This window comes from Saimiri boliviensis, chromosome 2, assembly GCF_048565385.1.
Source record: "Saimiri boliviensis isolate mSaiBol1 chromosome 2, mSaiBol1.pri, whole genome shotgun sequence".
NCBI classification, from domain to species: domain Eukaryota; kingdom Metazoa; phylum Chordata; class Mammalia; order Primates; family Cebidae; genus Saimiri; species Saimiri boliviensis.
Genome location: NC_133450.1, coordinates 22,706,800 through 22,721,183, shown reverse-complemented (window position 1 = coordinate 22,721,183; position 14,384 = coordinate 22,706,800). Strand labels below are relative to the sequence as shown.

The window sequence follows — 14,384 nt, the reverse complement described above, 5'->3', positions numbered from 1 at the left end:
TTAAATAAGATTGTACACACACAATCTGTTTCTTAACAGCAATTTAAATCAGTGACCATTGAAATTGTAGACAAAACCAAGGGAATAAAGTCTCTCTTGATCGGTAAAAAATAGAACAGAAAGAAAGAATAGTAAAACAACCTGGGCTAGTTAAATCCAGTTAAGGTAAGAAAGTGCAGGTTGTTAAAGAAAATGTTGACAGATGAAAAGAAATCGGAAAGTTGCACTTCTAGATTTTCTCAAGAATTTAGCTCATGAAGACTATTTAACAGTAGATGAATATTTCAGCTCAGAGATGTATTTCTTTGCTCTGAGATACCCTCCTTTCTTAGCACACCTGAATTAATTAGTTCAGTAACCTCCAAATAGTGTGGTAGTCATTCTCCTTGCTGCTACCACAGAATAAAACATGTAAAAGTTGTAATACCCTCTTGATTACATCTCCACATGGGTTGCTTGTCATGGCTAGAATAAAATTTTTTTGTGCAGCCTACCAGATCTTTCAAAACCTAGTCAAGTCTTTTCAACCTCATTACTCCTAATTTCTCTAACTTCACCCTCCAACTGAAAAGAACTCTGGCACTTCCCCAAAGGTCCCTGCTGTTACCACTGCCCTTGCCATCCTCCCCACATTCCGGCCCCCCCTGCCTAAAGCACATTTGCCCCTTGTCTTCACCTGGCTAATGCCTAGTCCCAGATCCAGATTCTGGAACAACCCCGCGGAAGCTTCTCCTGGCCTATGACCCTCAGGCTGGGTGAGGTATACCCTCCTTCCCAAAAGAGTTCTCTGCTTATCCCTTAGGCATTGTTTGCTTTCTTGTGACTTGTTATTTATTTGCATGCCCACACAACCAGGACACAAGCTTCTCTAACACGGGGACACTGTCCTTCAACCCTGAATTCCTGAAACCCTGGAACTACTTAGACATTAAAAAAAAAAAAAAAAAAAAAAAAAAAAGCTTAAGTGAATGAATCGACACATGAATATGCCAGGTCTCTGGATGTCCACTGTGTGTTGGGGAGAAAGAAACCCAAAGACATCCCTTCTTCAGATACTTCTTTAACAGGGGCAGAAATTCAAGTCACTGAAGAGAGATGTATCTCTGACAGTGCAAAAAATCTCAGAGACATCCTGTTTAAAACGCCACCAAAAGTTGAGAAAGAAAGGGTAAAGGAGAATGAGCAATGGAACCAGAGTCAGAAAACCAGCAATCTCCTCAGTCCTTCTTTACTAACTGTGAAACTGTGTAAGATGACTGACTGGAAGGAGCTGAATTTCCTTCTGGGCAAAAGAAAAGGTTTACCTAGGTACTTTTTAGGTGCTGACATGATACTGATGAGAATAGTCTGAGGGAAGGCAAGGAATCACAAGAAGTCATTGGGTAAAGACGGCGAGCGGCAAGGAGGATCTGACCTTGAGAATAATGGGGAGTGAGGTAGTATGTTCTGAAGAATAAAGTTATTCTGAGATGGAAAAGAGAAACTTGAGGAAAAGTATGGGTACAACAATATGGTAGCTTTTGAGCAATAGCTACAACCATCTGCAATAGTAGAAAAATTTTCAACTCTTTTGGGGATGGTAGAACTCTTGCCCCCACCCCAAAAGCATATAAGAGAAGCAAAACATGTAAAGCTAACAATTATAGTGTTTACTTATGGGGGGGTCCTGTTCTCAGTATGTTGCAAGAACTCACCCAATGAATCCTCACCAAATCCAGTTAAGTAGGTGATGTTATTGTCCTCATCTATAGATGAAGACATTGAGGCAAAGAAATAAAAATGAAGTAATCTGCTCAATGTTGCATAGCTCGTAAGTAGTAAAGTCAGGATTTGAAATATCATATCAGGCTGGGCGCGGTGGCTCAAGCCTGTAATCCCAGCACTTTGGGAGGCTGAGGCGGGTGGATCACGAGGTCAAGAGATCGAGACCATCCTGGTCAACACGGTGAAACCCCGTCTCTACTAAAAATACTAAAAATTAGCTCAGCGTGGTGGCGCGTGCCTGTAATCCCAGCTACTCAGGAGGCTGAGGCAGGAGAATTGCCTGAACCCAGGAGGCGGAGGTTGCAGTGAGCCGAGATCGCGCCATTGCACTCCAGCCTGGGCAACAAGGGCAAAACTCGGTCTCAAAAAAAAAAAAAAAGAAATATCATATCATCAGCTACACCCATAAGCCACCACTTGCAGATGGAAAGTGTTTCTCACTGTACCAGTTTTCCCCTCATGGTCATAAGCTCTGGAGGAAAAAGTCTGAAAAGAAGTCATGTCTAATAAACCAACAGATAACCTTGGGGGCTATTCCTCAGATGCAAGAACTCAGAAAGCAGGAGGTTAGCAGTGAAAGGAAAGAAGAAGGGAAGGAAGAAAGAGAGAGGAGGAAGAAAAGAAAGACTGTATCTAAGTTATGGAAAGTATTCCCTGCTGAAACAAACTAAATCTTTGTCATTAAAAAGCTGTCCTGGGGGTGGCAACCCCTTTTTGGTCTACTTAAATTAAACAGGATCTACTACTGAGGCATGTTCCCTCACAAGTTTTATATTATTCAGAGTGTACCTCTTTTTAAAGCTTTTGAAGAGCTCACACAGGGTTTAAATGTAAGGTATTTTGTTCTTGTAGAGTTATTTGCATTACTTCTGCAACCTTCATCAAGATTGCTGTATAACCACTTCTTAGACATTTTACAAACTATGATGGTGCCGGGAACAACTTTTTCTAAAGCTTATCTTCTGCTCATAGACTATTGTTCTGAAAGGTAAACAGCTCTCTTGTCCTACTACCGATGTCCCAGCCCTGTGGTCTTATGGATGGAGGGGAGACAGTTACAGACTCTGGCCCTCACTGAAGAAGTGATGCTGTGTCTTTTCCTCAATCCTCCCCTCCAGAAGGGCATGATGCACTTTCATTGGCTTTACCTGAGTGGAAGGTGAGGGAGAGCTGGGATGCCTGCTTCCCCTATCACTGGTGGAACATTCTAGAATCTTTGCCATGTAGGTAGTTTGAAAAAAAATCACTCTCTTCTATTGAAAATTACTGATTTAAGAAAACTTAAATGAAGCAAGAGAATAAAATTTAAATGTTGGCATATAATTATAGATCATATTATCTCAAAACCAAGGATAACAAGATTGACCCATCACCCTCTCTTACTCAGAAAGTTGCCCTTTGTTGCTTCTGTGCATGAGAAGATCCTTCCTTCTCTGAAGGAGGAGGTAGATAGGATTTGACCACCATTCTTGTTTGTGTGGATTCTTCTTCAAGAGAGTGCTGACATGCCTTACTGTGTTCGTTTAACCTACCTGCTTTCAGTTTAATCATGATGATAATTTCCACCTCTGCCTTCTCCAACCCCACTGCTGTCTTTGGTCTTGAGTTTCAATGAAGTAAGTGGTTTGTCCACATGCATGCCTTCAGATATGTTTCTGAAGAAGTTGTTGTTTTCAGGTTCCATTTTTAGTCATTTGCATTCTGTATCTGTGGCTCTAATTGATGGACTCTCTCAGTGTTTACTAAACTGAAGACAGTCATTCACCATCTTTGGCTTTTGTGCCCTGTATTCCATCTGTGCTGTTATTTACTCAGTATTTTTAAGTTGACTCACTTCTCTAACTGAAATAAATTTAGAATGGTTACAAGTGAAAAATTAGCATGACTTGGTATAAATAACAGAAAACTAAAAACAGCAACAACAAAAATATAATTGAATTCTAGCTAGAGACTATTGTCTGAATATACTGAACCTACAGCTGCCTTCTCTTTGTTAAAAAGGAAGCCAACCAAGTGTTAATAAGTAGTAAAGAGGTAGCAGTCTGGCATGGCGTCCCTGATCATATTGAAAAGATGGAAAGACAACCAAAAAAGGAATTACTTTCTCACTGTGTGATTCAGTGTTATTTCATGCCGGGTGGGCACTCCACCTAAAATAATCTCGTGTATCTCCAAGTCATCTTTGTTCCACACTTAAAGAAATGTGGATGTTTTGTATAGTTCACAATGGTTTTAGTCACAATCGGTAGTTGTAATGTGAATAACAATTGTTTCCAACCTAAAGAGAAGCCCTCTGCTTCCACACCCACATGCTCCCCAAACACGGCCCCACACTTGTAAAGGTGATTTCATTTCATATTTCCAGGCTCTCTCTTCCATTCTCTCTCTCGTTTCCCATACGTATGAAACAGTGTTCTAAGCAGATTGAAGAATTCTGACGTACAAGTTAAAGGGATTTGATTTATTCACTTGGGATATAATAATATCATAATAGTATTAATATAATATAATATTATTACTATTATTTGATTTATTCACTTGGGATATAATAATATAATAATAGTAATAATATAATAATAATATAATAACATAATAGACAATAAAATTTGTCTATCATATATATACATATATATGAGAGAGAATGTATGTAGAAAGGGAATATATCTATATACCTGTACATATATATATTTAGACATACATATGCATTTAAATCAAGATTTCTGATGGTAAGTGACAGAAAACCCACTCTGTTTAGCTTCAGGAAGAAAAAAATATTTTGAAAGAACATGTCATTTACAGAATTATTTTAGGACCAGGCTTTGAAAATAGGCCAAGGCCTACAGTGGGCAAGGAGCTGGAGCCACAGTGAATCATCTGTTTAGGACAATTCCATGGACAATATAGAAACCACAGCCACTGGACATCTGTGGTCCTACAGCTGCCAGACTGTCTATGTGCTGTCATCAATAATTTCCCAACTGTCCCTGTGTCTTTAAATCACCTACTTGAGAGTGGTATCCTGTATGGGAACATTTGATTGGCTGGCAAGTCATAGCTGCTGGAGGTAGACAGAGGAAGGAGGTCCCCCGCTCACTTTTGGTGTCTGAAGTAGGAGACACAGAACTGGGTCCTTCTAATATTACACACAATGGGGAATTCCACCACTGAAGACAGGCCATATGCCCTCTCCATTGCTTATTACTTCCTTCATTCTGCAAATCTTTATTAAGGACTGACTATATTCCAGACACTGTGTCACACTCTGGATTTAATGGAGAACACCACCAACATGTTCCTGCCTGCAGGGATCTTACAATCTAGTGTGGGAGCTGCATATTAATCAAATAATTACATAAACACAGAGTTATAATTGTGTAAGTGTGTTGAGTGGGCTCTTAGTAGGGATGAGGGATGCTCACTTAAAATGGGGTTCAGAGGCCGGGCGCGGTGGCTCAAGCCTGTAATCCCAGCACTTTGGGAGGCCGAGACGGGTGGATCACGAGGTCAAGAGATCGAGACCATCCCGGTCAACATAGTGAAACCCCGTCTCTACTACAAATACAAAAATTAGCTGGGCATGGTGGCGCGTGCCTGTAATCCCAGCTACTCAGGAGGCTGAGGCAGGAGAATTGCCTGAACCCAGGAGGCGGAGGTTGCGGTGAGCCGAGATCGTGCCATTGCACTCCAGCCTGGGTAACGAGAGCGAAACTCCGTCTCAAAAAAAAAAAAAAAAAAAAAAAAATGGGGTTCAGAGAAGGCTTTGTGCTACCCCCTGAAGAACCAGTAGGAGCTGGGTATAAGAAGTTTCAGGGGAGGAGGGGGAGGGCGGAGACATGGTATTCCAGGAGCTTTGAAGAATTCTGACCTGAAAGCTGAAAGAGTTTGATTTATTCACTTGGGATGAACATATTAATAGACAATAAATTTTGTTACTACTCCCTTCATAACTCAGTCAAGGTGAATTCTGATGTCCTTGGGAGGTGAATTCTGATGACTTGGGAGCAGTTTCTGTGCACAGAAAAAGTTAATGGGGGTAACTGGATTTTTAAATTAACATTTTATTTGTTAAAGAGATAAATGTAAAACCTAATTCTTTATTGAGTTTTCATATATATATTTATTATTTTGTTTGGAAATCTAATTGTAATAGTTACTGTTAGGAGTATTTTATCACTTAATAATATTTTAATAACTGATTTCCTATGAAGTTTAGTAACATAATAAATCATTTAAATTAAAACAAATTTAATGTATTTTGTTTTAAAGTACTTGAATGCTTGATGAAACTTTCCCAATCCGTAGAAAATTCTGAAGCATCTATTATACTAAACTTCGTAAGTACCAGGAATGCTAAGTTTTTAGACAGTCAAACTCTGGAGTGAGATCCTCTGGGTTGAATGCCTTGGTCTGCTATTCCCTAAATATGCTCTGGGGAACATTGCTTAGTTCCTCTGGGTCTCAGTTTCTCCATCTATTAAAAAAGGGTAGTAGTCTCTGACTCACCAGATTCCCGGGTAGTATGAATGAGTTAATACTGTCAGCATTTTCAAAGAAAGGTAAAATTGTAACTCTCACACAGCTACAAATTGAACACGTCAAAGATTTTAATTAACTCACTGATGAGTGTATATGAGCTGCCTAAGGTTGCCATAACAACGTACCACAAACTGGGTGGCTTAAAACAACAGAAGTTGACTTTCTCACAGTTCTAGAAGCTAAAAGTTGGAAATCAAGATATTGGCAGGGCCATGCTTTCTCTGAAGACTGTTGGGACAAATCCTCCTGGTTCTTTCTAGGTGCCAGTTGCTGCTGGCAATCCATGGCCTTCCCTGCAATTATAGGTTTTAGGCCCACTCTAATTCATCTGCAAAGACCTTATTTCCAAGTAAAGCTACATTCCATGGTTCCAGGCAGGTATGAATTGGGAGGGGGATGCTTTAACCCACCATAATGAGGAACCTGGTAAGATATTACAACTAGCATAAAGGATAGCCCACAAACTAGACACATTTATAGATTAGGAATGTCAGATTATATAGATGGAGGCAAAACTAGCTTCCTCCTCAGTGAGGGAGGAAAGTTCATAGAAGCTTTTCCATACAGGACAGAATTGACAATCGCAGATGAAACTGGTTTGCATTGCTGCAGTTATTTACAATCTACAACATTGTAAAATAACCCCCGTAGAATCAGACTGAGAAACTTGGAAGGGTGTACTCTAGTCAATACACACCTTTTCATTGAAACACATTTTTCTCCCAGTAATACATGCAAAATTACAGAAAATTTATCACCTCCCAGTGAGCACTATACAGGTAAACTTATTAAAACCTCTAATTTCCTTTTCAACTTAAATCACAAGTCAAAATAAATGACTCAATTATACATTTTAAATTGAAATAACAAGACCAATCTATTAGATATACCAACGAGGTCAACAACTTCTGTTAATACAAATACTCAAAATACTACACACACACACACACACACACACACACACACACACATATATATATAGAGAGAGATTATTCTTAAACTCAACACGAACATATTAATACTTTGAGTGTGATTTAGAGTCTGATTTAGATTGTTAACTCTAAATTTTCCCAAGCTAAATATGTTTATTAATTAAACAAATTGATCTTCCTCCCCTAATGAACTCCAGGTTCTTAATGGAAGCATCCACTGGTTGCCAGATTTCATCCCTATCCAAATGGATCCTCCTCTTGGAGGGCAGAAACTATCTTTTCTTTACCTATCACATGATGCGTGGCTGAGACCATACAATAACAACAACAACAAAACAGATTGACAAGAATAAAAATTAAACAATTATTAAATACAAGTTTTACATGACACGAGCCTTCAGTAATAAAGACCCAAAGGAAGAGAGAAAACTATATATTTTTATGGACAGCCATGCAGATTGGAGGACAAAAGGATATTGTTGAATTGTAATAAGCTGTGGTTGGTGGGGGGTATCTTAGCAAGTCCTGTTTGTTCAAATTCATCTTGGTGTCTCTGTGCCTTCATTCTTTTTCTCCTGGTGTAGGGAGAGCCCCTCTGAAATGAGGGTCTTATGACCTACTTTAGAAGAAGGCCAGAGAATTATTGTATGACCTGCTTCAGGGGAGAAGGGCAGGGAAAAGTCAGAGACTTGCTTCTGCTGTTTTCTCAAATGCCAAGGTATCACATTTGGGGATAGAATGTCTTGAACCCCATTACATTCTGTCATTCAAGTGTGATTGATAGCATTCCTCTCACTCTCAAATATGTCCCAATTTGGAGGATGAATTACTAATATTAATAGATCTTCCTATTGTACCATGAAGTCCAGAGGCTCATGGGACATGCTTAGCCTTGTTGTTCATTGCCATAGGTGGGAGCCTATCACTTAAAAAGAGGGTTGGTCTCTCAGTACCACCTCAAAATCTGCAACCGCCACATAGATAGTAGCAAAGCTCCTTTACTCCTTCAGTTAAGATTTGGAAATCTTTGGCTCTCTTAAGGGACCTGAAATGCCTTGCCTTCTGGTTTATGGAAGGATCCTCTTAGCTGGTCTGCTTTCACTTTTGTTCTCAATCTATTCTTCACACAGCTACCAGAGAGGTCTTTAAAAATGTACTTCAGGTAGTCTCCTGCCTCTTCTCAGAACCCTCCTGGCTATCTCGAAATAAAAATCAAAGTCCTTTCGGTGGCCCCAAAGGCCCTACATGATCCAGATCTTTATTTTTCTGATGCTTTTTTTTTTATTACTCTCTCTTAGTAATTCAGCTTTCATTTCATCCTCTCTGCTGGCCTCAAATGTGTCGGGCTTCTCACATTCCATTCTTCCCTCTCCCTGGACCATTGCTTTCCCAGACGTCCTCATGCTAACTTCCTCACCTCCTTCAAGTTTTTGTTTAATTATTATCTTCTCAATTAAGCCTTTACTAATCACTTTGTTTAAAATTGAACATTCCTGCTTTCAAAACAAAATTATCTCAAAGCACCTGTCACCTTCTAATATACCACATAATTTATTCTTATTTTTAATTTGTTTTCCACAAGAGTCTTTATGTATTCCTCTATAAGAATAAAAAGGAAGCTTTTTAGTTTGTTTTGTTGTAATTTGTCTATTTTCTTCAGTTTATATACTCCAGTTTGATATGTAATAGGTAGTCAATAAATATTTGTCTAATAGAGGAATGAATGAATTAATTAATGGCTCTGGAGGCACTTTAGTGTCATTCCATTGGGTCTGTCATACCCTTTTAGGATTATTTTTCAAAGAGTCCTTGAGTTTTATTGCTATATTAGGATAGATGGAATTCTGCCTTAATATTTTTCCTGATTATCTGGGATGCTAGTTTTTCAGATACTAAAATGACATTTGATGGAGTTCCCCTTCTCTCACTGCTTGTCTGACCCTATGCTTATGTTACTAAAACCATGTGAAAGTCATTACTCTGAACAGCCACCTTCAAGGAATAATAACTTTACCAGTGCTTCCTAAGCTTTCCAAATGTAGTACTCCTAAGCAAGAGGGAAGGAGAAGAGTTCCCTGGGATTGCTGGGGCACCTAGAAACATTCCAGAGCAAGCATGCCTTCCCTTGAAATCTCCGGGTTTTTTTTTTTTTTTTTTAATGTAACTTCCAAAAAATCACAAAGAATTTTTACCAAGAAAACTACAAATTATTTTGTATCATATAAGAGTTTTTCATGCAGCTTCATATATACCTTCCTGAAGTATTTTTCTGCCTTCCTTTTGAATTTGCATATCTCAGTAACTTGACCCAAAGGGATGACTTGAAGGCCCCACATGGCCGGCACCATAGGCCAGAGAAGATGTTTTTGGGAGGCAGCACTGTGTGTGTTTAAAAGTCCAACCTCAACAATCAGATGAGTTTTGACGAGACCAAGCCCATTCAGACATGATATCAGAGGCCTAGATCCAGAATGTTCAGTTTTCATCTGTGTGAACAAACTAGCTATCCTGGGGCCTAAGTCCATTTTCTTAAATGACCTCTGATGAAGTAGTAAGCATAGAAAACTCATTCATAATGCATAAAACATATTGTTGAATGAATTAGGTTTGTCTGGATTCATCAATTTATTACAATAGTTGTCATTTTTTGTCCAGAACTGAGAAATTCAGTTAAATTGATCTATTTGATTATTTTTGTGTTTTCTGGTTGTACAAAATGTGTGTGTTACCCTTTGGATTAAGATTTATCAGACAAAAGTTCATGGGCCTCCAAGGAGTTCGTGGCTGTGCTCTTAGGAATCTGTGGTTATGTGAAAGTTTGTCTCAATCAGTGCATTTCTGAGACTCTATAACTTTCCTTAGATCTTCAAAGATGTCCTTGACCACTCACAAGTTAAGAAATTCTGCTTTGAAATAATTTGGCATTTTGTAAGTGTATTCACTATGACTCAATCTTTTTATTATATTGCAAACAACCCTAACAGATAGATTTTTAAAATAAGTGAAAACTACCTGACCTTTGAATGTGATGGTTTTTCTTCTAATATATTATTATGGTGATTACTTTCTTTAAGGCTTGCATTTAGCCTGTCCCTTGATAGACTCTTCACACAGAAATTCACTAAACATTGCAACCTTTTCAAGTCAATAGTTTAAAAACAGGTTTCATAAGTTTCTAATGCTCCTACATGATGTGAAATTCTTCATACTGACTGTTGCCATTTTTACTGAAGCTGGTCAACATACTTAATTACGCTCTGCCTTTCATTACATTAATTAAAAAATAGCACTTGAAACCTTTAAGAATGGGCAAAATGGCCCCATTTCTTCAAAATTACAGACTTTTTTTAAAGTCTTCCATTTAGATATCAGACCCTACCTACTTTGCTTCCTTTCTGTGTGAATCTTTAAGAACATTTAGGGTATTCCAGAAATTTTCAAAACAATGTTTTAATTACAAAGCTGGCACTTGTGATTTTTAAGACAGTTTATAAATATTGTTCTCTTACATGTGGTGACAGGTGCCCTGGATGTTTATGGCACAGTCTCATCGAGAAGACTGCCATCAGAATATTCCAGAAATTCAAATACTTCATCATCATTTTAATCTAAACTTTCCACATCACTTGTGCACCTGGAAAGAGCTTCCTTATGTCCACATTTTTCTTTTAGAAAACACGATCTCTGTATTTACATGATACATGAACCTTCTGGCTTATATTTTCCAGGCATTAACTTAATCTTACCCATGCCTGTGCATTCTCATAATTATACAACTCCAGAGAGGAGACTGAAATTGTCTCCTCTTATTGCCAGGTACTGTCACTTTATATTTTGTTATTTCAATCTTTTCTTAAGCCAAGAAACTAGAAGGTTACTTTTAGGGAAGGGCTCTGTGCATGAGAATAAAGAGGATCTAAGGACAAGCATAAATGAAATACTCCACCATGAGAAAGTCTTTAGTGGGCTTTACAATGGCAGTGTTTCCAAATCAATACTCTTTGCAGTTATTTCTGGTTTATGGACATGCTCCAAAGATTTGAGATGACCAGAAATACTACCTCTAGATTGGTGGCATTTTATTATAAATTTTTCTTCCTTCTTTCCTTGTTTTGTAAATAAATATTTATTGCTCACCTATCATATACTAGTACTATTCCAGGCATTGATATATAATAAATGACCCCACTGAGCTTACATCCTAACAGGAGAAAATATCCAAAAAGAAAAAAAAAGTAAAACAGAGAATGTCAGATGGTGAAAAGTATAGTGGAGAAACATAAAGGAAGGAAGAGGGAGAAGGAATGCTGGACATTGCATTTTAAATGGTCAGCAAGGTGTCTTCATTTGGGCTCCTCTAACAGAACATCGTAGACTGAGTGGCTTGCTTACACAACAACCGTTTACTTCTCACAGTTCTGTACACTGGAAGTCCAAGATCAGGGTGCTGGCAGTTCTGCTGCCTTGTGAGGGCTGCTTCCTGGTTTGCGCTTGACCATCTTCTCCTTATATCCTCACATAGCAAAAAGCCAAGATCATCTCTCTTTTGTTTTTTATTATAAGGGCACTAATTCAACCATAAGGGTTCTACCCTCATAAACAAATTTCCTCCCCAAAGCCCCATCTTCTAATGCTTTCACATCAGGGATTAGGACATATGAATTTGGGGAACACACAAATATTCAGTCCATAACAGAAGACCTCACTGAGAAAATGACATTTGAATAAGGACCTGAAGGAGCTAAAAAAGGAATCCAGGTTAATATCTGGAGGAGAAACAAACAAACAAACAAACAATATATATGCTTATTTTCGGAATGAGATAAGAAGATATTAAGGATTTTGAGCCACATATGCAAAAAAGCAAGACTTGACTTACTTTTTTTTTTGAGATGGGGGTCTTGCCCTGTTGCCCAGGCTAGAGTGCAATGGTATGATCTTGATTCACAGCAAGCTGCTCCTTCCGGGTTCAAGCAATTCTCCTGCCTCAGCCTCCCTAGAAGCTGAGATTACAGGCATGTGCCACCATGCCTGGCTAATTTTTGTATTTTTAGCAGAGACAGGTTTTCACCATGTTGGTCTGGCTGGTCTTAAACTCCTGACCTCAAGGGATCTAGCCACCTCGGCCTCCCAAAATGGTGATGTGAGCCACTGTGCCTCACCCTGACCTGACTTACATTTTAGTAAGGTCACCCTGGCTACTATGTTTCTCAATCAGGTAAAAGACGGTACTGGCTTGAACCAGCTTTTTTTGCAGGGAATGTAGTAAGAAATTGCCTGGGCTTATTTTAGAGGTAACTCCAACAGGATTTTCTAACAGATTACGTGGACTTCAAGCAAAAGAGAGGAGTCAGCGATGTCTTAGCCTGAATTCTCCAGAAAGCAGAGCCTGTGTGAGAATTTTTGTTGGGGAGTGTGATTCCAGGAAGAGAAGGTAGGATGGGGAAGTGAAGCAGGGAGAGAGGGAGAGTTTCCTGCTGCTAGAAACAAATGGTTGCTGAAAACCCTGAGGCCACCTGAGAATTCAGATGACATGCATCGCAGGACACTTGTTTTAGGAGGGAGGAAAGGTAAAATATCTATCCATCAGTTCTTGGCTCCCACGAGTCAGGGAGTTAATCCTACTGACCTTACAGGTTTCTCGTGCCTGGGTGATGAGAGTATTTCCTGATATTAATTAAAAAGTCCCAGGGTGGGAGATGAGAGGTGTGTGGTGCAGGGCTGAGGTGCAGTACTGTCGAGCTGTACCTGCATGAAGCTAGTCAGAGATCATACAGAACTGGTAGCTGCAGCAGGGCCAGTATAAGAGGTGATCCTGAGAGAATCTAAAATGATGTATAACAGGCATCCAGGGCTGGTTAGCCTTTTGGCATAACTCAGATTTGCCCAAGCTTTTTATTATATCTGGCTCCCATAATAAAATACAGCGCCTCTGGTTATGTAAGAATGAGATGTCCTTACTTTTTTTTTTTTTTACAAGAAAGGGGAATACAAACCCAGTCTTCCACAGAGATTCCTTCAAGATGCAATCCTTGCAAAGACATAATACAAGAGGGTTTATGAAATAAACTAGTCTGCTCTGTTGCAGCTGATCTGAAGGATGCTATTGATAGTCCTCATCTCTCTTTGACTCCAATTCTAGATTTGTCTTACCCTTGCCCAGCACTCTGACTGGTTGAGTTAATTGCCTGATGGAAGACCCAGACTTCAGTTCCAAGTGTTCTGAAAGCTTAGTTGCCTTGTTCTTGTCAGATATAGTCGCTTTATTTTCTCCGTCACCATTATCTGTGGGCTCAAAAGAACCAAGAGATGCTCCAGTGAATTCCCTGCATTCTAGACACTCCTCACTGTTCCCAACATGTTGCAGCTGCCCTAGCTTCTCGTGGTAAAGAGGGCCTAATATTCCTCAATAGAGAAACTCCTTTATTTACCTATTTGTCCACTAGCATGAGGAGCCCAAATGACCAGGTGGTCATTATAGTGTCAAGCTCCCTGTATTTTTTACTTGGGAGAAGTAATCTTTCTACTCAGGAACTAGTACCTTTAATTGGGCAGGAATTGAGACGGGAAGCTCAAAATTTGAATGTTAGGTTACTGGGGTGATGGTGAGATGGGCCAATTCTACCATTGCCCAGGGTCTTCCTTCAGACCCTTACATAGAACACAATGGCATATGTTGGCTACTGATTCAGCTCATATCCTTCCTTAGGTCAGATCCCAAACCTGCAGGGTTTTGTCCCCAAGCTGGCACCTCAGCTGAGTCTTTAATTCATTCCACCATTCTTGTAGGCAGTCTGCTTCTTCATGACAGGGTACACAGTGAGACTAGCAGATATAGTGTTCATATGCCCTTTGTTGCGCATTCTCTGCCATGAAATGCATCCCTTGATGAGGCAATGCTGTACAGGTTTTCATATTGGTAGATCAGGCATTTTATAAACCCTTGAATGGTGGTGCCGGTAGAGGCACTGAAGTCAGAGAAGACCAATCCAAAGTAACCGTGATGTTTTAAATGAGTTACTATTTCTTACAGGGTGGGAAGGGTCCAGTGTAATCAAACTGCCCCCAAATGTCTAACTGGGAAGGGTACAGTGTAATCAAAATGGCACCAAATGTCTGGCTGTTCTCTTTAAGGAAATGTGCCTCGTCAAG

General features: G+C 39.4%; 1 protein-coding gene across 1 annotated transcript in view; it reads left to right on the top strand.

Annotated features, from left to right (window-relative positions):
- TSHR (thyroid stimulating hormone receptor) overlaps nt 1–14,384 on the top strand; it is a 163,674-nt gene that overhangs the window by 829 nt on the left and 148,461 nt on the right. The window lies entirely within an intron of this gene.